The 22,632-nt window shown below is 43.1% G+C and overlaps 1 protein-coding gene and 1 long non-coding RNA gene across 10 annotated transcripts in view; both read left to right on the plus strand.

The window, feature by feature from the left end:
* Positions 1-22,632, plus strand: part of ank2a (ankyrin 2a, neuronal) — a 91,786-nt gene that overhangs the window by 56,933 nt on the left and 12,221 nt on the right. The window lies entirely within an intron of this gene.
* On the plus strand, positions 6,029-7,808 carry LOC115429170 (uncharacterized). Its single transcript, XR_003936733.1, has 2 exons — positions 6,029-6,198; positions 7,402-7,808. It is a non-coding gene; the product is annotated as an uncharacterized LOC115429170 (long non-coding RNA).

Here is a 22,632-nt window from a genome sequence, read left to right on the forward strand (position 1 = left end):
AGATCAAGCTGAGACTGACTTCCTTGAGGTCTGTAATGAGTTTAGTTCTACACAACAGCTTGGCAATACAGGCACACCTAGAACTATCAGAAGAACTTCTGACCTTTGCCTGTTAGCCTTGCTGTCAGAGGACCACCAAGCAACTCTGGCTATCACTGAAGATGACACAGATGTAGATAAAAAAAGCATGACCTCTCAGAAATGCTTTGAAGAGGAAACCGCCCAACTCTCTAAACTACAGTATGGTTATGATGAGATCCCACAGATTTCAGGTGCGGACAGGAACTTCAATCCCTTCAAGTCAGGAAAAGAAGACAAAAAGTCTACAAAACATAATCATGGATGTCGGGAAAATATGCCCTTCATTGATGATGATGTCCAGATCGTGAAACCAGTTATTGCCTCACCTTATCACAGCATTGAAGAAAATAATGGAAACATTCAACAAACTATACGACTAAATAATCTCAGAGCCAGCACCCCTGCTTACATGGCATGTGACTCAACTAATATGCAACAGAGTTGCTATTTTGTTATCCCAGATAGTGACCATGCAATAAGCAGGTCAAGCACAGCAAAGACACATGAGCAAGATGCATTACCTTTTACTATTACACAGTGTAGCCCTTGGACACCTCAATCTTTTACATCTTGCTCATTTTCAACTGATGACCCCATACATAGACTATCATCCCCTGACTCTGTCATGTCAATAAGTGATTATAGGGCAATGTCCCCTGACTCTCCTTTAGTAGAAAAAAGGGTTTTTCCTGCAGAGCTTTCCAGCTTTGTGTTGGATGACAGGACACTTTCTCCAATGTCTGATCCATGCAGTTTACCAGAATTCAAAATTAGTACAAGTGAAAATGAAATAAACACTTATCAATCACATACATATGAAAATAAACCACTATTATATTCAAAAGATTTGACCGCTTTTCCAATTTCACCTTCCCTGAACCTTGATGGATCACAGCCTGAAATTCAAAGACCAGTATATGATTCACCTGTTCCTGAAAGTGTGCTGATACAGGCAGAATTCAAAGCATTCTCACCTTTGGGATCTGACTTGAAATATAATGACATGCTACACAATACTTCTCTTGATAGGGGAGCATCTTCATCTGACTCACTTGTTAATGGATATGCGTTGTCTGATATGGAATACAGAGCTTCCACACCAGAATCTGAGATTTCACAGTGCAGTTTCTCTTTCCTTGAACTTATGCTCTCTGAATCAACCCGTGCTCAAATCAGGAGTCAGTATTGTGATTATTTTTTGCATTATTCTGGGGAGTATCCAATCTCTTCTGCTGATGGTAGCGCAATTTATGATGGGCTAGGTCAAAGTCAGAGGTTGACATCAGGATTACAAACATCAGGTCAGAACCTTTCTTCACCACAAAAATATACAACATCAAATAAATATTTATCTTCAAATATGTTATTTTTAAAGGACAATAAATATTCAGTGAATGATAATTGTTCAACGCATGCACTAGACTCCTCACCATTGCATGTAAAAAGGGATTTTGCTTTTTCAAATGAATTAGAAAATTCATTTTTTGATGTCGGCCCTGGGTCAAATGTAACCAAGAAGCCAGAAGCGAAAGAAAGCTCATCTTTTCTTGATTATTGGTTTTCTAATTTGAAACCAGAATCACCTGAATATATATCATCTCTAGATTCTTCTGACAGAGATTATCAAACCACTGGACAAGAAAAGGAAATGCAGTATTCCATAGATGGGTATTTGGCCAAAGAATTATCCCCTACAAAACCCTGTTCAGATAAAAATTATACCAAGGGAAAATATGTTAATACATGCTCTGAGTTCAAACATAAATCACTACCTATGCCAGTGGTGTTTAATTTGATGCCAAGACCAAATTACATTTTGAATTTTCAAAGTGAAACAATTGTACCAACAAATTCCTCTGTTCGGGACACTACAAACATGGAAAGAAAATGTGTTACACAGTCTAATGCGTCTAATAAACTCCTAAAACTAAATACTGATTTTTCCTTAAATGCATTGGATAAAACTAGGCATGAAACTTCAGATTCAGCACTGTTAAAAAATTCACCTCAATCCTCTACAATACTGATAGGACCATCTGCAGAAAGAAAAAATACAGATTCTATAAAATCACTTAACACAAAAAGAACAAATTCAGCCGTCTCATTTATCAAACACATTGATGATGGGCAATGCATTAGTAAAGGAAATTCATCCAGAGCCTTTACCATCTCAACACCCCTTACATATGCAGATGTAGTACGCAGAACTGCACCTGTGAGAGAAGTAAACACTATTTACACTGTCAAACATTTTGATAGGCAGTCTGTTTTTCCCATACCAGTCTTGACTCCATGCAATTTCACCCACTCCCATGAGGAAAACTGGATCAGTGAGTTACGAGCACAGTCTCCAGAGTCAGTGGTATCTCATAGTGACTGTAGGCCCCTCTCTCCTGACTCACCCATTCCTCAATTCTGGTGTCACCATGATGATTGTTATTATGACTCATATAGACACAGGTCGTTTACACCACAGTCTACAATCTCTGATTGGGAGGGTACAGATATCTGTCTCAAAACTCTGTTTGACGAATCCAGACCAGAGTCCCCACAATCAGTTTTATCAGACCTTGAACTTGACAGGTTTTTCAGTACCAGGGCCTTGTCCCCAGACTCCGTGTCATCCGAATTTGACTTTACACTACTCCAGGACTGGCTGAAAGATTTCAGATCATCTTCACCAGAATCAGTTGTCTCAGTTGAACAGTGTTCCTTGATTCCTCACATGACATTTGGCCAGGAAACAAGTCGACACTGTGATTATTTCTTACATTTCTCTGACAGCAGGCCAGTAACACCTTATTCAGCAGGGTCAGATATTGAGGATTATATATTTTGTCTGGAAGAATTATTTGACAACACCAGACCAGATTCCCCGGATTCATTCACTTCAGGCATTGAAACTAAAAGTACTTACGGGGTATTCTCATCCAAAGCCTTTCCCACTTCAAGACCTCTTACATATGCAGATGTAGTGCGAGGCATTGCACCTGTCAATGAAGTATACACTGCTCACTCAGTCAAAAATTCTGATATCCAGTCTATTTCTCCAATAACAGTTTCGACCCCTTGCGATTACACCCAGTCCTATGACGACAACTGGATGATTGAATTTAGAGTGCAGTCTCCAGAGTCAGTGGTATCTCACAGCCACTGTAGGCCCTTCTCTCCTGACTCACCCATTCCTCAGTTCTGGTGTCACCGTGATGGTGTTAATTATGACTCGTATAGACACAGGTCATTTACACCAGAGTCTACAATTTCTGATTGGGAAGGTACAGATTTCTGTCTCAAAAATCTGTTTTACGAATCCAGACCAGAGTCCCCACAGTCATTTTTATCAGACCTTGAACTTGACAGGTTTTTCAGTACCAGGGCCTTGTCCCCAGACTCCGTGTCTTCCGACTTCGACTTTACAGTCCTCCAGGACTGGCTGAAAGACTTCAGATCATCTTCACCAGAATCCGTGGCCTCAGTTGAACAGTGTTACTGGACTCCTCACATGATATTCAGCCAGGAGACAAGTAAACACTGTAATTATTTCCTACATTACTCTGGGAGCAGACCTGTATCACCTCAATCAACAGTGTCAGATATTGGGGATTACACATTTTGTCTGAAAGAATTATTTGACAACACCAGACCAGATTCCCCAGATTCATTTACTTCAGGCACTGACACTAGAAATGCTTATGGCGTAGTCTCATCCAAAGCCTTTCCCACTTCAAGGCCTCTTACGTATGCAGATGTAGTGCGAGGCATTGCACCTGTCAAAGAAGTATACACTGTTCACTCAGTCCAACATCCTGATATCCAGTCTATTTCTCCAATAACAGTTTCGACTCCTTGCGATTACACCCAGTCCTATGACGACAACTGGATGATTGAATTTAGAGCGCAGTCTCCAGAGTCAGTGGTATCTTACAGCCACTGTAGGCCCTTCTCTCCTGACTCACCCATTCCTCAGTTCTGGTGTCATCGTGATGGTTGCAATTATGACTCGTATAGACACAGGTCATTTACACCAGAATCTACAATCTCTGATTGGGAGGGTAAAGATTTCTGTCTCGAAAATCTGTTTGACGAATCCAGACCAGAGTCCCCACAATCAGTTTTATCAGACCTTGAACTTGACAGGTTTTTCAGTAGGCCCTTCTCTCCTGACTCACCCATTCCTCAGTTCTGGTGTCACCATGATGATTGTTATTATGACTCATATAGACACAGGTCATTTACACCAGAGTCTACAATCTCTGATTGGGAGGGTACAGATTTCTGTCTCAAAACTCTGTTTGACGAATCCAGACCAGAGTCCCCACAATCATTTTTATCAGACCTTGAACTTGACAGGTTTTTCAGTACCAGGGCCTTGTCCCCAGACTCCGTGTCTTCCGACTTTGACTTTGCACTCCTCCAGGAGTGGCTGAAAGACTTAAGATCATCTTCACCAGAATCCGTGGCCTCAGTTGAACAGTGTTACTGGACTCCTCACATGATATTCGGCCAGGAGACAAGTAAACACTGTAATTATTTCCTACATTACTCTGGGAGCAGACCTGTATCACCTCAATCAGCAGTGTCAGATATTGAGGATTACACATTTTGTCTGGAAGAATTATTTGACGACACCAGACCAGATTCCCCAGATTCATTTACTTCAGGCACTGACACTAAAAGTGCTTATGGCGTATTCTCATCCAAACCCTTTCCCACTTCAAGACCTCTTACTTATGCAGATGTAGTTCGAGGAGTTGTATCTGTAAAAGAGGCAGACACTGGTTTGGAAGTCAAACCGTATACATTCAAATCTCTTCCTCCGCTGACGGTATCGACACAGGGCAATTACACTCAAACCTATGAGGACAACTGGATGACTGATTTTAGAGCGCAGTCTCCAGAGTCAGTGTCATCTCAAAGTGAATGTAGACCTCTCTCTCCTGACTCACCCATTCCTCAGTTCAGATCATTTAATGATGTATTCATTTTTGACCTATCCAGACATAGGTCATTTACACCAGAATCTACAATCTCTGATTGGGAGGGTAAAGATTTCTGTCTCGAAAATTTGTTTGACGAATCCAGACCAGAGTCCCCACATTCAGTTTTATCAGACCTTCAACTTGACAGGTTTTTCAGTAGGCCCTTCTCTCCTGACTCACCCATTCCTCAGTTCTGGTGTCACCATGATGATTGTTATTATGACTTGTATAGACAGAGGTCATTTACACCAGAGTCTACAATCTCTGATTGGGAGGGTACAGATTTCTGTCTCAAAACTCTATTTGACGAATCCAGACCAGAGTCCCCACAATCAGTTTTATCAGACCTTGAACTTGACAGGTTTTTCAGTACCAGGGCCTTGTCCCCAGACTCTGTGTCTTCTGACTTCGACTTTACACTCCTCCAGGACTGGCTGAAAGACTTCAGATCATCTTCACCAGAATCCGTGGCCTCAGTTGAACAGTGTTACTGGACTCCTCACATGATATTCGGCCAGGAGACAAGTAAACACTGTAATTATTTCCTACATTACTCTGGGAGCAGACCTGTATCACCTCAATCAGCAGTGTCAGATATTGAGGATTACACATTTTGTCTGGAAGAATTATTTGACGACACCAGACCAGATTCCCCAGATTCATTTACTTCAGGCACTGACACTAGAAGTGCTTATGGCGTATTCTCATCCAAAGCCTTTCCCACTTCAAGGCCTCTTACATATGCAGATGTAGTGCGAGGCATTGCACCTGTCAAAGAAGAATACACTGTTCACTCAGTCCAACATCCTGATATCCAGTCTATTTCTCCAATAACAGTTTCGACTCCTTGCGATTACACCCAGTCCTATGACGACAACTGGATGATTGAATTTAGAGCGCAGTCTCCAGAGTCAGTGGTATCTTACAGCCACTGTAGGCCCTTCTCTCCTGACTCACCCATTCCTCAGTTCTGGTGTCATCGTGATGGTTGCAATTATGACTCGTATAGACACAGGTCATTTACACCAGAATCTACAATCTCTGATTGGGAGGGTAAAGATTTCTGTCTCGAAAATCTGTTTGACGAATCCAGACCAGACTCCCCACAATCAGTTTTATCAGACCTTGAACTTGACAGGTTTTTCAGTAGGCCCTTCTCTCCTGACTCACCCATTCCTCAGTTCTGGTGTCACCATGATGATTGTTATTATGACTCATATAGACACAGGTCATTTACACCAGAGTCTACAATCTCTGATTGGGAGGGTACAGATTTCTGTCTCAAAACTCTGTTTGACGAATCCAGACCAGAGTCCCCACAATCATTTTTATCAGACCTTGAACTTGACAGGTTTTTCAGTACCAGGGCCTTGTCCCCAGACTCCGTGTCTTCCGACTTTGACTTTGCACTCCTCCAGGAGTGGCTGAAAGACTTAAGATCATCTTCACCAGAATCCGTGGCCTCAGTTGAACAGTGTTACTGGACTCCTCACATGATATTCAGCCAGGAGACAAGTAAACACTGTAATTATTTCCTACATTACTCTGGGAGCAGACCTGTATCACCTCAATCAACAGTGTCAGATATTGAGGATTACACATTTTGTCTGGAAGAATTATTTGACAACACCAGACCAGATTCCCCAGATTCATTTACTTCAGGCACTGACACTAAAAGTGCTTATGGCGTATTCTCATCGAAACCCTTTCCCACTTCAAGACCTCTTACTTATGCAGATGTAGTTCGAGGAGTTGTATCTGTAAAAGAGGCAGACACTGGTTTGGAAGTCAAACCGTATACATTCAAATCTCTTCCTCCGCTGACGGTATCGACACAGGGCAATTACACTCAAACCTATGAGGACAACTGGATGACTGATTTTAGAGCGCAGTCTCCAGAGTCAGTGTCATCTCAAAGTGAATGTAGACCTCTCTCTCCTGACTCACCCATTCCTCAGTTCAGATCATTTAATGATGTATTCATTTTTGACCTATCCAGACATAGGTCATTTACACCAGAATCTACAATCTCTGATTGGGAGGGTAAAGATTTCTGTCTCGAAAATTTGTTTGACGAATCCAGACCAGAGTCCCCACATTCAGTTTTATCAGACCTTGAACTTGACAGGTTTTTCAGTAGGCCCTTCTCTCCTGACTCACCCATTCCTCAGTTCTGGTGCCACCATGATGATTGTTATTATGACTTGTATAGACAGAGGTCATTTACACCAGAGTCTACAATCTCTGATTGGGAGGGTACAGATTTCTGTCTCAAAACTCTATTTGATGAACCCAGACCAGAGTCCCCACAATCAGTTTTATCAGACCTTGAACTTGACAGGTTTTTCAGTACCAGGGCCTTGTCCCCAGACTCTGTGTCTTCCGACTTTGACTTTGCACTCCTCCAGGACTGGCTGAAAGACTTCAGATCATCTTCACCGGAATCCGTGGCCTCAGTTGAACAGTGTTACTGGACTCCTCACATGATATTCGGCCAGGAGACAAGTAAACACTGTAATTATTTCCTACATTACTCTGGGAGCAGACCTGTATCACCTCAATCAGCAGTGTCAGATATTGAGGATTACACATTTTGTCTGGAAGAATTATTTGACGACACCAGACCAGATTCCCCAGATTCATTTACTTCAGGCATTGAAACTAAAAGTACTTTTGGCGTATTCTCATCCAAAGCCTTTCCCACTTCAAGACCTCTTACATATGCAGATGTAGTGCGAGGCATTGCACCTGTCAAAGAAGTATACACTACTTACTCAGTCAAACATTCTGGGATCCAGTCTGTTTCTCCAGTAACAGTTTTGACTCCTTGCGATTACACCCAGTCCTATGACAATAACTGGATGATTGAATTTAGAGCGCAGTCTCCAGAGTCAGTGGTATCTCACAGCCACTGTAGGCACTTCTCTCCTGACTCACCCATTCCTCAGTTCTGGTGTCACCGTGATGGTGTTAATTACGACTCATACAGACAGAGGTCGTTTACACCAGAATCTACAATGTCTGATTGGGAGGGTACAGATTTCTGTCTCGAAAATCTGTTTGACGAATCCAGACCAGAGTCCCCACAATCATTTTTATCAGACCTTGAACTTGACAGGTTGTTCAGTAGGCCCTTCTCTCCTGACTCACCCATTCCTCAGTTCTGGTGTCACTATGATAGTTTTTATTATGACTTGTATAGACACAGGTCATTTACACCAGAGTCTACAATCTCTGATTGGGAGGGTACAGATTTCTGTCTCAAAACTCTGTTTGACGAATCCAGACCAGAGTCCCCACAATCATTTTTATCAGACCTTGAACTTGACAGGTTTTTCAGTACCAGGGCCTTGTCCCCAGACTCCGTGTCTTCCGACTTTGACTTTGCACTCCTCCAGGAGTGGCTGAAAGACTTCAGATCATCTTCACCAGAATCCGTGGCCTCAGTTGAACAGTGTTACTGGACTCCTCACATGATATTCAGCCAGGAGACAAGTAAACACTGTAATTATTTCCTACATTACTCTGGGAGCAGACCTGTATCACCTCAATCAACAGTGTCAGATATTGAGAATTACACATTTTGTCTGGAAGAATTATTTGACGACACCAGACCAGATTCCCCAGATTCATTTACTTCAGGCACTGACACTAGAAGTGCTTATGGCGTAGTCTCATCCAAAGCCTTTCCCACTTCAAGGCCTCTTACATATGCAGATGTAGTGCGAGGCATTGCACCTGTCAAAGAAGAATACACTGTTCACTCAGTCCAACATCCTGATATCCAGTCTATTTCTCCAATAACAGTGTCGACTCCTTGCGATTACACCCAGTCCTATGACGACAACTGGATGATTGAATTTAGAGCGCAGTCTCCAGAGTCAGTGGTATCTTACAGCCACTGTAGGCCCTTCTCTCCTGACTCACCCATTCCTCAGTTCTGGTGTCATCGTGATGGTTGCAATTATGACTCGTATAGACACAGGTCATTTACACCAGAATCTACAATCTCTGATTGGGAGGGTACAGATTTCTGTCTCGAAAATCTGTTTGACGAATCCAGACCAGAGTCCCCACAATCATTTTTATCAGACCTTGAACTTGACAGGTTTTTCAGTAGGCCCTTCTCTCCTGACTCACCCATTCCTCAGTTCTGGTGTCACCATGATGATTGTTATTATGACTCATATAGACACAGGTCATTTACACCAGAGTCTACAATCTCTGATTGGGAGGGTACAGATTTCTGTCTCAAAACTCTGTTTGACGAATCCAGACCAGAGTCCCCACAATCATTTTTATCAGACCTTGAACTTGACAGGTTTTTCAGTACCAGGGCCTTGTCCCCAGACTCCGTGTCTTCCGACTTTGACTTTACACTCCTCCAGGACTGGCTGAAAGACTTCAGATCATCTTCACCAGAATCCGTGGCCTCAGTTGAAAAGTGTAACTGGACTCCTCACATGATATTCGGCCAGGAGACAAGTAAACACTGTAATTATTTCCTACATTACTCTGGGAGCAGACCTGTATCACCTCAATCAGCAGTGTCAGATATTGAGGATTACACATTTTGTCTGGAAGAATTATTTGACGACACCAGACCAGATTCCCCAGATTCATTTACTTCAGGCACTGACACTAAAATTGCTTATGGCGTATTCTCATCCAAACCCTTTCCCACTTCAAGACCTCTTACTTATGCAGATGTAGTTCGAGGAGTTGTATCTGTAAAAGAGGCAGACACTGGTTTGGAAGTCAAACCGTATACATTCAAATCTCTTCCTCCGCTGACGGTATCGACACAGGGCAATTACACTCAAACCTATGAGGACAACTGGATGACTGATTTTAGAGCGCAGTCTCCAGAGTCAGTGTCATCTCAAAGTGAATGTAGACCTCTCTCTCCTGACTCACCCATTCCTCAGTTCAGATCATTTAATGATGTATTCATTTTTGACCTATCCAGACATAGGTCATTTACACCAGAATCTACAATCTCTGATTGGGAGGGTAAAGATTTCTGTCTCGAAAATTTGTTTGACGAATCCAGACCAGAGTCCCCACATTCAGTTTTATCAGACCTTCAACTTGACAGGTTTTTCAGTAGGCCCTTCTCTCCTGACTCACCCATTCCTCAGTTCTGGTGTCACCATGATGATTGTTATTATGACTTGTATAGACAGAGGTCATTTACACCAGAGTCTACAATCTCTGATTGGGAGGGTACAGATTTCTGTCTCAAAACTCTATTTGACGAATCCAGACCAGAGTCCCCACAATCAGTTTTATCAGACCTTGAACTTGACAGGTTTTTCAGTACCAGGGCCTTGTCCCCAGACTCTGTGTCTTCTGACTTCGACTTTACACTCCTCCAGGACTGGCTGAAAGACTTCAGATCATCTTCACCAGAATCCGTGGCCTCAGTTGAACAGTGTTACTGGACTCCTCACATGATATTCGGCCAGGAGACAAGTAAACACTGTAATTATTTCCTACATTACTCTGGGAGCAGACCTGTATCACCTCAATCAGCAGTGTCAGATATTGAGGATTACACATTTTGTCTGGAAGAATTATTTGACGACACCAGACCAGATTCCCCAGATTCATTTACTTCAGGCACTGACACTAGAAGTGCTTATGGCGTAGTCTCATCCAAAGCCTTTCCCACTTCAAGTCCTCTTACATATGCAGATGTAGTGCGAGGCATTGCACCTGTCAAAGAAGAATACACTGTTCACTCAGTCCAACATCCTGATATCCAGTCTATTTCTCCAATAACAGTTTCGACTCCTTGCGATTACACCCAGTCCTATGACGACAACTGGATGATTGAATTTAGAGCGCAGTCTCCAGAGTCAGTGGTATCTTACAGCCACTGTAGGCCCTTCTCTCCTGACTCACCCATTCCTCAGTTCTGGTGTCATCGTGATGGTTGCAATTATGACTCGTATAGACACAGGTCATTTACACCAGAATCTACAATCTCTGATTGGGAGGGTAAAGATTTCTGTCTCGAAAATCTGTTTGACGAATCCAGACCAGAGTCCCCACAATCAGTTTTATCAGACCTTGAACTTGACAGGTTTTTCAGTAGGCCCTTCTCTCCTGACTCACCCATTCCTCAGTTCTGGTGTCACCATGATGATTGTTATTATGACTCATATAGACACAGGTCATTTACACCAGAGTCTACAATCTCTGATTGGGAGGGTACAGATTTCTGTCTCAAAACTCTGTTTGACGAATCCAGACCAGAGTCCCCACAATCATTTTTATCAGACCTTGAACTTGACAGGTTTTTCAGTACCAGGGCCTTGTCCCCAGACTCCGTGTCTTCCGACTTTGACTTTGCACTCCTCCAGGAGTGGCTGAAAGACTTAAGATCATCTTCACCAGAATCCGTGGCCTCAGTTGAACAGTGTTACTGGACTCCTCACATGATATTCAGCCAGGAGACAAGTAAACACTGTAATTATTTCCTACATTACTCTGGGAGCAGACCTGTATCACCTCAATCAACAGTGTCAGATATTGAGGATTACACATTTTGTCTGGAAGAATTATTTGACAACACCAGACCAGATTCCCCAGATTCATTTACTTCAGGCACTGACACTAGAAGTGCTTATGGCGTAGTCTCATCCAAAGCCTTTCCCACTTCAAGGCCTCTTACATATGCAGATGTAGTGCGAGGCATTGCACCTGTCAAAGAAGAATACACTGTTCACTCAGTCCAACATCCTGATATCCAGTCTATTTCTCCAATAACAGTTTCGACTCCTTGCGATTACACCCAGTCCTATGACGACAACTGGATGATTGAATTTAGAGTGCAGTCTCCAGAGTCAGTGGTATCTTACAGCCACTGTAGGCCCTTCTCTCCTGACTCACCCATTCCTCAGTTCTGGTGTCATCGTGATGGTTGCAATTATGACTCGTATAGACACAGGTCATTTACACCAGAATCTACAATCTCTGATTGGGAGGGTAAAGATTTCTGTCTCGAAAATCTGTTTGACGAATCCAGACCAGAGTCCCCACATTCAGTTTTATCAGACCTTGAACTTGACAGGTTTTTCAGTAGGCCCTTTTCTCCTGACTCACCCATTCCTCAGTTCTGGTGTCACCATGATGATTGTTATTATGACTCATATAGACACAGGTCATTTACACCAGAGTCTACAATCTCTGATTGGGAGGGTACAGATTTCTGTCTCAAAACTCTGTTTGACGAATCCAGACCAGAGTCCCCACAATCATTTTTATCAGACCTTGAACTTGACAGGTTTTTCAGTACCAGGGCCTTGTCCCCAGACTCCGTGTCTTCCGACTTTGACTTTACACTCCTCCAGGACTGGCTGAAAGACTTCAGATCATCTTCACCAGAATCCGTGGCCTCAGTTGAAAAGTGTAACTGGACTCCTCACATGATATTCGGCCAGGAGACAAGTAAACACTGTAATTATTTCTTACACTACTCTGGGAGCAGACCCGTATCACCTCAGTCAGCAGTGTCAGATATTGAGGATTACACATTTTGTCTGGAAGAATTATTTGACGACACCAGACCAGATTCCCCAGATTCATTTACTTCAGGCACTGACACTAAAAGTGCTTATGGCGTATTCTCATCCAAACCCTTTCCCACTTCAAGACCTCTTACTTATGCAGATGTAGTTCGAGGAGTTGTATCTGTAAAAGAGGCAGACACTGGTTTGGAAGTCAAACCGTATAAATTCAAATCTCTTCCTCCGCTGACGGTATCGACACAGGGCAATTACACTCAAACCTATGAGGACAACTGGATGACTGATTTTAGAGCGCAGTCTCCAGAGTCAGTGTCATCTCAAAGTGAATGTAGACCTCTCTCTCCTGACTCACCCATTCCTCAGTTCAGATCATTTAATGATGTATTCATTTTTGACCTATCCAGACATAGGTCATTTACACCAGAATCTACAATCTCTGATTGGGAGGGTAAAGATTTCTGTCTCGAAAATTTGTTTGACGAATCCAGACCAGAGTCCCCACATTCAGTTTTATCAGACCTTGAACTTGACAGGTTTTTCAGTAGGCCCTTCTCTCCTGACTCACCCATTCCTCAGTTCTGGTGTCACCATGATGATTGTTATTATGACTTGTATAGACAGAGGTCATTTACACCAGAGTCTACAATCTCTGATTGGGAGGGTACAGATTTCTGTCTCAAAACTCTATTTGATGAACCCAGACCAGAGTCCCCACAATCAGTTTTATCAGACCTTGAACTTGACAGGTTTTTCAGTACCAGGGCCTTGTCCCCAGACTCTGTGTCTTCCGACTTTGACTTTGCACTCCTCCAGGACTGGCTGAAAGACTTCAGATCATCTTCACCGGAATCCGTGGCCTCAGTTGAACAGTGTTACTGGACTCCTCACATGATATTCGGCCAGGAGACAAGTAAACACTGTAATTATTTCCTACATTACTCTGGGAGCAGACCTGTATCACCTCAATTAGCAGTGTCAGATATTGAGGATTACACATTTTGTCTGGAAGAATTATTTGACGACACCAGACCAGATTCCCCAGATTCATTTACTTCAGGCATTGAAACTAAAAGTACTTTTGGCGTATTCTCATCCAAAGCCTTTCCCACTTCAAGACCTCTTACATATGCAGATGTAGTGCGAGGCATTGCACCTGTCAAAGAAGTATACACTACTTACTCAGTCAAACATTCTGGGATCCAGTCTGTTTCTCCAGTAACAGTTTTGACTCCTTGCGATTACACCCAGTCCTATGACAATAACTGGATGATTGAATTTAGAGCGCAGTCTCCAGAGTCAGTGGTATCTCACAGCCACTGTAGGCCCTTCTCTCCTGACTCACCCATTCCTCAGTTCTGGTGTCACCGTGATGGTGTTAATTACGACTCATACAGACAGAGGTCGTTTACACCAGAATCTACAATGTCTGATTGGGAGGGTACAGATTTCTGTCTCGAAAATCTGTTTGACGAATCCAGACCAGAGTCCCCACAATCATTTTTATCAGATCTTGAACTTGACAGGTTGTTCAGTAGGCCCTTCTCTCCTGACTCACCCATTCCTCAGTTCTGGTGTCACTATGATAGTTTTTATTATGACTTGTATAGACACAGGTCATTTACACCAGAGTCTACAATCTCTGATTGGGAGGGTACAGATTTCTGTCTCAAAACTCTGTTTGACGAATCCAGACCAGAGTCCCCACAATCATTTTTATCAGACCTTGAACTTGACAGGTTTTTCAGTACCAGGGCCTTGTCCCCAGACACCGTGTCTTCCGACTTTGACTTTGCACTCCTCCAGGAGTGGCTGAAAGACTTCAGATCATCTTCACCAGAATCCGTGGCCTCAGTTGAACAGTGTTACTGGACTCCTCACATGATATTCAGCCAGGAGACAAGTAAACACTGTAATTATTTCCTACATTACTCTGGGAGCAGACCTGTATCACCTCAATCAACAGTGTCAGATATTGAGAATTACACATTTTGTCTGGAAGAATTATTTGACGACACCAGACCAGATTCCCCAGATTCATTTACTTCAGGCACTGACACTAAAAGTGCTTATGGCGTAGTCTCATCCAAAGCCTTTCCCACTTCAAGGCCTCTTACATATGCAGATGTAGTGCGAGGCATTGCACCTGTCAAAGAAGAATACACTGTTCACTCAGTCCAACATCCTGATATCCAGTCTATTTCTCCAATAACAGTTTCGACTCCTTGCGATTACACCCAGTCCTATGACGACAACTGGATGATTGAATTTAGAGCGCAGTCTCCAGAGTCAGTGGTATCTTACAGCCACTGTAGGCCCTTCTCTCCTGACTCACCCATTCCTCAGTTCTGGTGTCATCGTGATGGTTGCAATTATGACTCGTATAGACACAGGTCATTTACACCAGAATCTACAATCTCTGATTGGGAGGGTACAGATTTCTGTCTCGAAAATCTGTTTGACGAATCCAGACCAGAGTCCCCACAATCATTTTTATCAGACCTTGAACTTGACAGGTTTTTCAGTAGGCCCTTCTCTCCTGACTCACCCATTCCTCAGTTCTGGTTTCACCATGATGATTGTTATTATGACTCATATAGACACAGGTCATTTACACCAGAGTCTACAATCTCTGATTGGGAGGGTACAGATTTCTGTCTCAAAACTCTGTTTGACGAATCCAGACCAGAGTCCCCACAATCATTTTTATCAGACCTTGAACTTGACAGGTTTTTCAGTACCAGGGCCTTGTCCCCAGACTCCGTGTCTTCCGACTTTGACTTTACACTCCTTCAGGACTGGCTGAAAGACTTCAGATCATCTTCACCAGAATCCGTGGCCTCAGCTGAACAGTGTTACTGGACTCCTCACATGATATTCGGCCAGGAGACAAGTAAGCACTGTAATTATTTCCTACATTACTCTGGGAGCAGACCTGTATCACCTCAATCAGCAGTGTCAGATATTGAGGATTACACATTTTGTCTGGAAGAATTATTTGACGACACCAGACCAGATTCCCCAGATTCATTTACTTCAGGCACTGAAACTAAAAGTGCTTTTGGCGTATTCTCATCCAAAGCCTTTCCCACTTCAAGACCTCTTACGTATGCAGATGTAGTGCGAGGCATTGCACCTGTCAAAGAAGTATACACTGCTCACTCAGTCAAAAATGCTGATATCCAGTCTGTATCTCCAGTAACAGTTTTGACTCTTTGCGATTACACCCAGTCCTATGACGACAACTGGATCATTGAATTTAGAGCGCAGTCTCCAGAGTCAGTGGTATCTCACAGCCACTGTAGGCCCTTCTCTCCTGACTCACCCATTCCTCAGTTCTGGTGTCATCGTGATGGTTGCAATTATGACTCGTATAGACACAGGTCATTTACACCAGAATCTACAATCTCTGATTGGGAGCGTGAAGATTTCTGTCTCGAAAATCTGTTTGACGAATCCAGACCAGAGTCCCCACAATCAGTTTTATCAGACCTTGAACTTGACAGGTTTTTCAGGACCAGGGCCTTCTCTCCTGACTCACCTATTCCTCAGTTCTGGTGTCACCATGATAGTTTTTATTATGACTCGTATAGACACAGGTCATTTACACCAGAATCTACAATCTCTGATTGGGAGGGTACAGATTTCTGTCTCAAAACTCTGTTTGACGAATCTAGACCAGAGTCCCCACAATCAGTTTTATCAGACCTTGAACTTGACAGGTTTTTCAGTACCAGGGCCTTGTCCCCAGACTCCGTGTCTTCCGACTTTGACTTTACACTCCTCCAGGACTGGCTGAAAGACTTCAGATCATCTTCACCAGAATCCGTGGCCTCAGTTGAACAGTGTTACTGGACTCCTCACATGATATTCGGCCAGGAGACAAGTAAACACTGTAATTATTTCTTACACTACTCTGGGAGCAGACCCGTATCACCTCAGTCAGCAGTGTCAGATATTGAGGATTACACATTTTGTCTGGAAGAATTATTTGACGACACCAGACCAGATTCCCCAGATTCATTTACTTTTGGCACTGACACTAAAAGTGCTTATGGCGTATTCTCATCCAAAGCCTTTCCCACTTCAAGACCTCTTACGTATGCAGATGTAGTTCGAGGAGTTGTACCTGTAAAAGAGGCAGACACTGGTTTGGAAGTCAAACCGTATAAATTCAAATCTCTTCCTCCACTGACGGTATCAACACAAGGCAATTACACTCAAAACTATGAGGACAATTGGATGACTGATTTTAGAGCGCAGTCTCCAGAGTCAGTGGAATCTCAAAGTGAATGTAGACCTCTCTCTCCTGACTCACCCATTCCTCAGTTCAGATCATATAATGATGTATTCATTTTTGACCTATCCAGACACAGGTCGTTTACACCAGAATCTACAATCTCTGATTGGGAGGGTGAAGATTTCTGTCTCGAAAATTTGTTTGATGAATCCAGACCAGAGTCCCCACATTCAGTTTTATCAGACGTTGAACTTGACATGTTTTTCAGTAGGCCCTTCTCTCCTGACTCACCCATTCCTCAGTTCTGGTGTCACCATGATGATTGTTATTATGACTTGTATAGACACAGGTCATTTACACCACAGTCTACAATCTCTGATTGGGAAGGTACAGATTTCTGTCTCAAAACTCTGTTTGACGAATCTAGACCAGAGTCCCCACAATCAGTTTTATCAGACCTTGAACTTGACAGGTTTTTCAGTACCAGGGCCTTGTCCCCAGACTCTGTGTCTTCCGACTTTGACTTTACACTCCTCCAGGACTGGCTGAAAGACTTCAGATCATCTTCACCAGAATCCGTGGCCTCAGTTGAACAGTGTTACTGGACTCCTCACATGATATTCGGCCAGGGAACAAGTAAACACTGTAATTATTTCCTACATTACTCTGGGAGCAGACCTGTATCACCTCAATCAGCAGTGTCAGATATTGAGGATTACACATTTTGTCTGGAAGAATTATTTGACAACACCAGACCAGATTCCCCAGATTCATTTACTTTTGGCACTGACACTAAAAGTGCTTTTGGCGTATTCTCATCCAAAGCCTTTCCCACTTCAAGACCTCTTACGTATGCAGATGTAGTGCGAGGCATTGCACCTGTCAAAGAAGTATACACTGCTCACTCAGTCCAACATCCTGATATGCAGTCTATTTCTCCAATAACAGTTTGGACTCCTTGCGATTACACCCAGTCCTATGACGATAACTGGATGATTGAATTTAGAGCGCAGTCTCCAGAGTCAGTGGTATCTCACAGCCACTGTAGGCCCTTCTCTCCTGACTCACCCATTCCTCAGTTCTGGTGTCACCATGATAGTATTTATTATGACTTGTATAGACACAGGTCATTTACACCAGAATCTACAATGTCTGATTGGGAGGGTACAGATTTCTGTCTCAAAACTCTATTTGACGAATCCAGACCAGAGTCCCCACATTCAGTTTTATCAGACCTTGAACTTGACAGGTTTTTCAGTACCAGGGCCTTGTCCCCAGACTCTGTGTCTTCCGACTTTGATTTTACACTCCTCCAGGACTGGCTGAAAGACTTCAGATCATCTTCACCAGAATCAGTGGCCGCATTTGAACAGTGTTACTGTACTCCTCACACGATTTTCGGTCAGGAGAAAAGTAAACACTGTAATTATTTCCTACATTACTCCAGGAGCAGACCTGTATCACCTCAATCAGCAGTGTCAGATATTGAGGATTACACATTTTGTCTGGAAGAATTATTTGACAACACCAGACCAGATTCCCCAGATTCATTTACTTCAGGCACTGACACTAAAAGTGCTTTTGGCGTATTCTCATCCAAAGCCTTTCCCACTTCAAGACCTCTTACGTATGCAGATGTAGTGCGAGGCATTCCACCTGTCGATGAAGTATACACTGCTTACTCAGTCAAACATTCTGATATCCAGTCTTTATCTCCAATAACAGTTTCGACTCCTTGTGATTACACCCAGTCCTATGACGACAACTGGATGATTGAATTTAGAGCGCAGTCTCCAGAGTCAGTGGTATCTCACAGCCACTGTAGGCCCTTCTCTCCTGACTCACCCATTCCTCAGTTCTGGTGTCACCGTGATGGTTGCAATTATGCCTCGTATAGACACAGGTCATTTACACCAGAATCTACAATCTCTGATTGGGAGGGTAAAGATTTCTATCTCGAAAATCTTTTTGACGAATCCAGACCAGAGTCCCCACAATCAGTTTTATCAGACCTTGAACTTGACAGGTTTTTCAGTAGGCCCTTATCTCCTGACTCACCCATTCCTCAGTTTTGGTGTCACCATGATAGTTTTTATTATGACTCGTATAGACACAGGTCATTTACACCAGAGTCTACAATCTCTGATTGGGAGGGTACAGATTTCTGTCTCAAAACTCTATTTGACAAATCCAGACCAGAGTCCCCACAATCATTTTTATCAGACTTTGAACTTGACAGGTTTTTCAGTACCAGGGCCTTGTCCCCAGACTCCGTGTCTTCCGACTTTGACTTTGCACTCTTCCAGGACTGGCTGAAAGACTTCAGATCTTCTTCACCAGAATCCGTGGCCTCAGTTGACCAGTATTACTGGACTCCTCACATGATATTCTGCCAGGAGACAAGTAAACACTGTAATTATTTCCTACACTACTCTGGGAGCAGACCTGTATCACCTCAATCAGCAGTGTCAGATATTGAGGATTACACATTTTGTCTGGAAGAATTATTTGACGGCACCAGACCAGATTCCCCAGATTCATTTACTTCAGGCACTGACACTAAAAGTGCTTATGGCGTATTCTCACCCAAAGCCTTTCCCTCTTCAAGACCTCTTACTTATGCAGATGTAGTTCGAGGAGTTGTACGTGTAAAAGAGGCAGACACTGGTTTGGAAGTCAAACCGTATAAATTCAAATCTCTTCCTCCACTGACGGTATCGACACAAGGCAATTACACTCAAAACTATGAGGACAATTGGATGACTGATTTTAGAGCGCAGTCTCCAGAGTCAGTGGCATCTCAAAGTGAATGTAGACCTCTCTCTCCTGACTCACCCATTCCTCAGTTCAGATCATATAATGATGTATTCATTTTTGACCTATCCAGACATAGGTCGTTTACACCAGAGTCTACAAACTCAGACTGGGATAGCACTGAATTCTTTTTTGAAAATCTATTTGAGGAGTGCAGACCAGAGTCCCCAAAATCAGTTTTATCAGACCTTGAACTTGACAGGTTGTTCAGTAGGCCCCTCTCTCCTGACTCACCCATTCCTCAGTTCTGGTTTCACCATGACAGTACTTATTATGACTTGTATAGACGCAGGTCATTTACACCAGAGTCTACAATCTCTGATTGGGAGGGTACAGATTTCTGTCTCAAAACTCTTTTTGACGAATCCAGACCAGAGTCCCCACAATCATTTTTATCAGATCTTGAACTTGACAGGTTTTTCAGTACCAGGGCCTTGTCCCCAGACTCTGTGTCTTCCGACTTTGATTTTACACTCCTCCAGGACTGGCTGAAAGACTTCAGATCATCTTCTCCAGAATCTGTGGCCTCAGTAGAACAGTGTTACTGGACTCCTCACATTATTTTCGGCCAGGAGAAAAGTAAACACTGTAATTATTTCCTACATTACTCTGGGAGCAGACCTGTATCACCTCAATCAGCAGTGTCAGATATTGAGGATTACACATTTTGTCTGGAAGAATTATTTGACAACACCAGACCAGATTCCCCAGATTCATTTACTTCAGGCACTGACACTAAAAGTTCTTATGGCGTATTCTCATCCAAAGCCTTTCCCACTTCAAGACATCTTACGTATGCAGATGTAGTGCGAGGCATTACACCTGTCAACGAAGTATACACTGCTCACTCAGTCAAACATTCTGATATCCAGTCTTTATCTCCAATAACAGTTTCGACTCCTTGTGATTACACCCAGTCCTATGACGACAACTGGATGATTGAATTTAGAGCGCAGTCTCCAGAGTCAGTGGTATCTCACAGCCACTGTAGGCCCTTCTCTCCTGACTCACCCATTCCTCAGTTCTGGTGTCACCGTGATGGTTGCAATTATGCCTCGTATAGACACAGGTCATTTACACCAGAATCTACAATCTCTGATTGGGAGGGTAAAGATTTCTATCTCGAAAATCTTTTTGACGAATCCAGATCAGAGTCCCCACAATCAGTTTTATCAGACCTTGAACCTGACAGGTTTTTCAGTAGGCCCTTATCTCCTGACTCACCCATTCCTCATTTCTGGTGTCACCACGATAGTTTTTATCATGACTCGTATAGACACAGGTCATTTACACCAGAGTCTACAATCTCTGATTGGGAAGGTACAGATTTCTTTCTCACAACTCTATTTGACGAATCCAGACCAGAGTCCCCACAATCATTTTTATCAGACCTTGAACTTGACAGGTTTTTCAGTACCAGGGCCTTGTCCCCAGACTCTGTTTCCTCCGACTTTGATTTTACACTCCTCCAGGACTGGCTGAAAGACTTCAGATCATCTTCACCAGAATCTGTGGCCTCAGTTGAACAGTGTAACTGGACTCCTCACATAATTTTCGGTCAGGAGACAAATAAACACTGTAATTATTTCCTACATTACTCTGGGAGCAGACCCGTATCACCTCAATCAGCAGTGTCTTATATTGAGGATTACACATTTTGTATGGAAGAATTATTTGACGACACCAGACCAGATTCCCCAGATTCATTTACTTCAGGCACTGAAACTGAAAGTGCTTTTGGCGTATTCTCATCCAAAGCCTTTCCCACTTCAAGACCTCTTACTTATGCAGATGTAGTTCGAGGAGTTTTACCTGTAAAAGAGGCAGACACTGGTTTTGAAGTCAAACCGTATAAATTCAAATCTCTTCCTCCACTGACGGTATCAACACAAGGCAATTACACTCAAAACTATGAGGACAATTGGATGACTGATTTTAGGGCGCAGTCTCCAGAGTCAGTGGCATCTCAAAATGAATGTAGACCTCTCTCTCCTGACTCACCCATTCCTCAGTTCAGATCATATAACGATGTATTCATTTTTGACCTATCCAGACACAGGTCGTTTACACCAGAGTCTACAAACTCAGACTGGGATAGCACTGAATTCTTTCTTGAAAATCTATTTGAGGAGTGCAGACCAGAGTCCCCACAATCAGTTTTATCAGACCTTGAACTTGACAGGTTTTTCAGTACCAGGGTCTTGTCCCCAGACTCTGTGTCTTCCGACTTTGACTTTGCACTCCTCCAGGAGTGGCTGAAAGACTTCAGATCATCTTCGCCAGAATCCGTGGCCTCAGTAGAACAGTGTTACTGGACTCCTCACATGATATTCGGCCAGGAGACAAGTAAACACTGTGATTATTTCTTACATTTCTCCGAAAGCAGGCCAGTAACACCTTATTCAGCAGTGTCAGATATTGAGGATTACACATTTTGTCTGGAAGAATTATTTGACGACACCAGACCAGATTCCCCAGATTCATTTACTTCAGGCACTGAAACTAAAAGTACTTTTGACGTATTCTCATCCAAAGCCTTTCCCACTTCAAGACCTCTTACTTATGCAGATGTAGTGCGAGGCATTGCACCTGTCAAAGAAGTGTACACTGCTCACTCAGTCAAACATTCTTATATCCAGTCTATTTCTCCAATAACAGTTTCGACTCCTTGCGATTACACCCAGTCCTATGACGACAACTGGATGATTGAATTTAGAGCGCAGTCTCCAGAGTCAGTGGTATCTCACAGCCACTGTAGGCTCTTCTCTCCTGACTCACCCATTCCTCAGTTCTGGTGTCACCGTGATGGTTGCAATTATGACTCGTATAGACACAGGTCATTTACACCACAATCTACAATCTCTGATTGGGAGGGTAAAGATTTCTGTCTCGAAAATCTGTTTGACGAATCCAGACCAGAGTCCCCACAATCAGTTTTATCAGACCTTGAACTTGACAGGTTTTTCAGTAGGCCCTTCTCTCCTGA

Source organism: Sphaeramia orbicularis, chromosome 1 (assembly GCF_902148855.1).
Source record: "Sphaeramia orbicularis chromosome 1, fSphaOr1.1, whole genome shotgun sequence".
Classification (NCBI taxonomy): Eukaryota; Metazoa; Chordata; class Actinopteri; order Kurtiformes; family Apogonidae; genus Sphaeramia; species Sphaeramia orbicularis.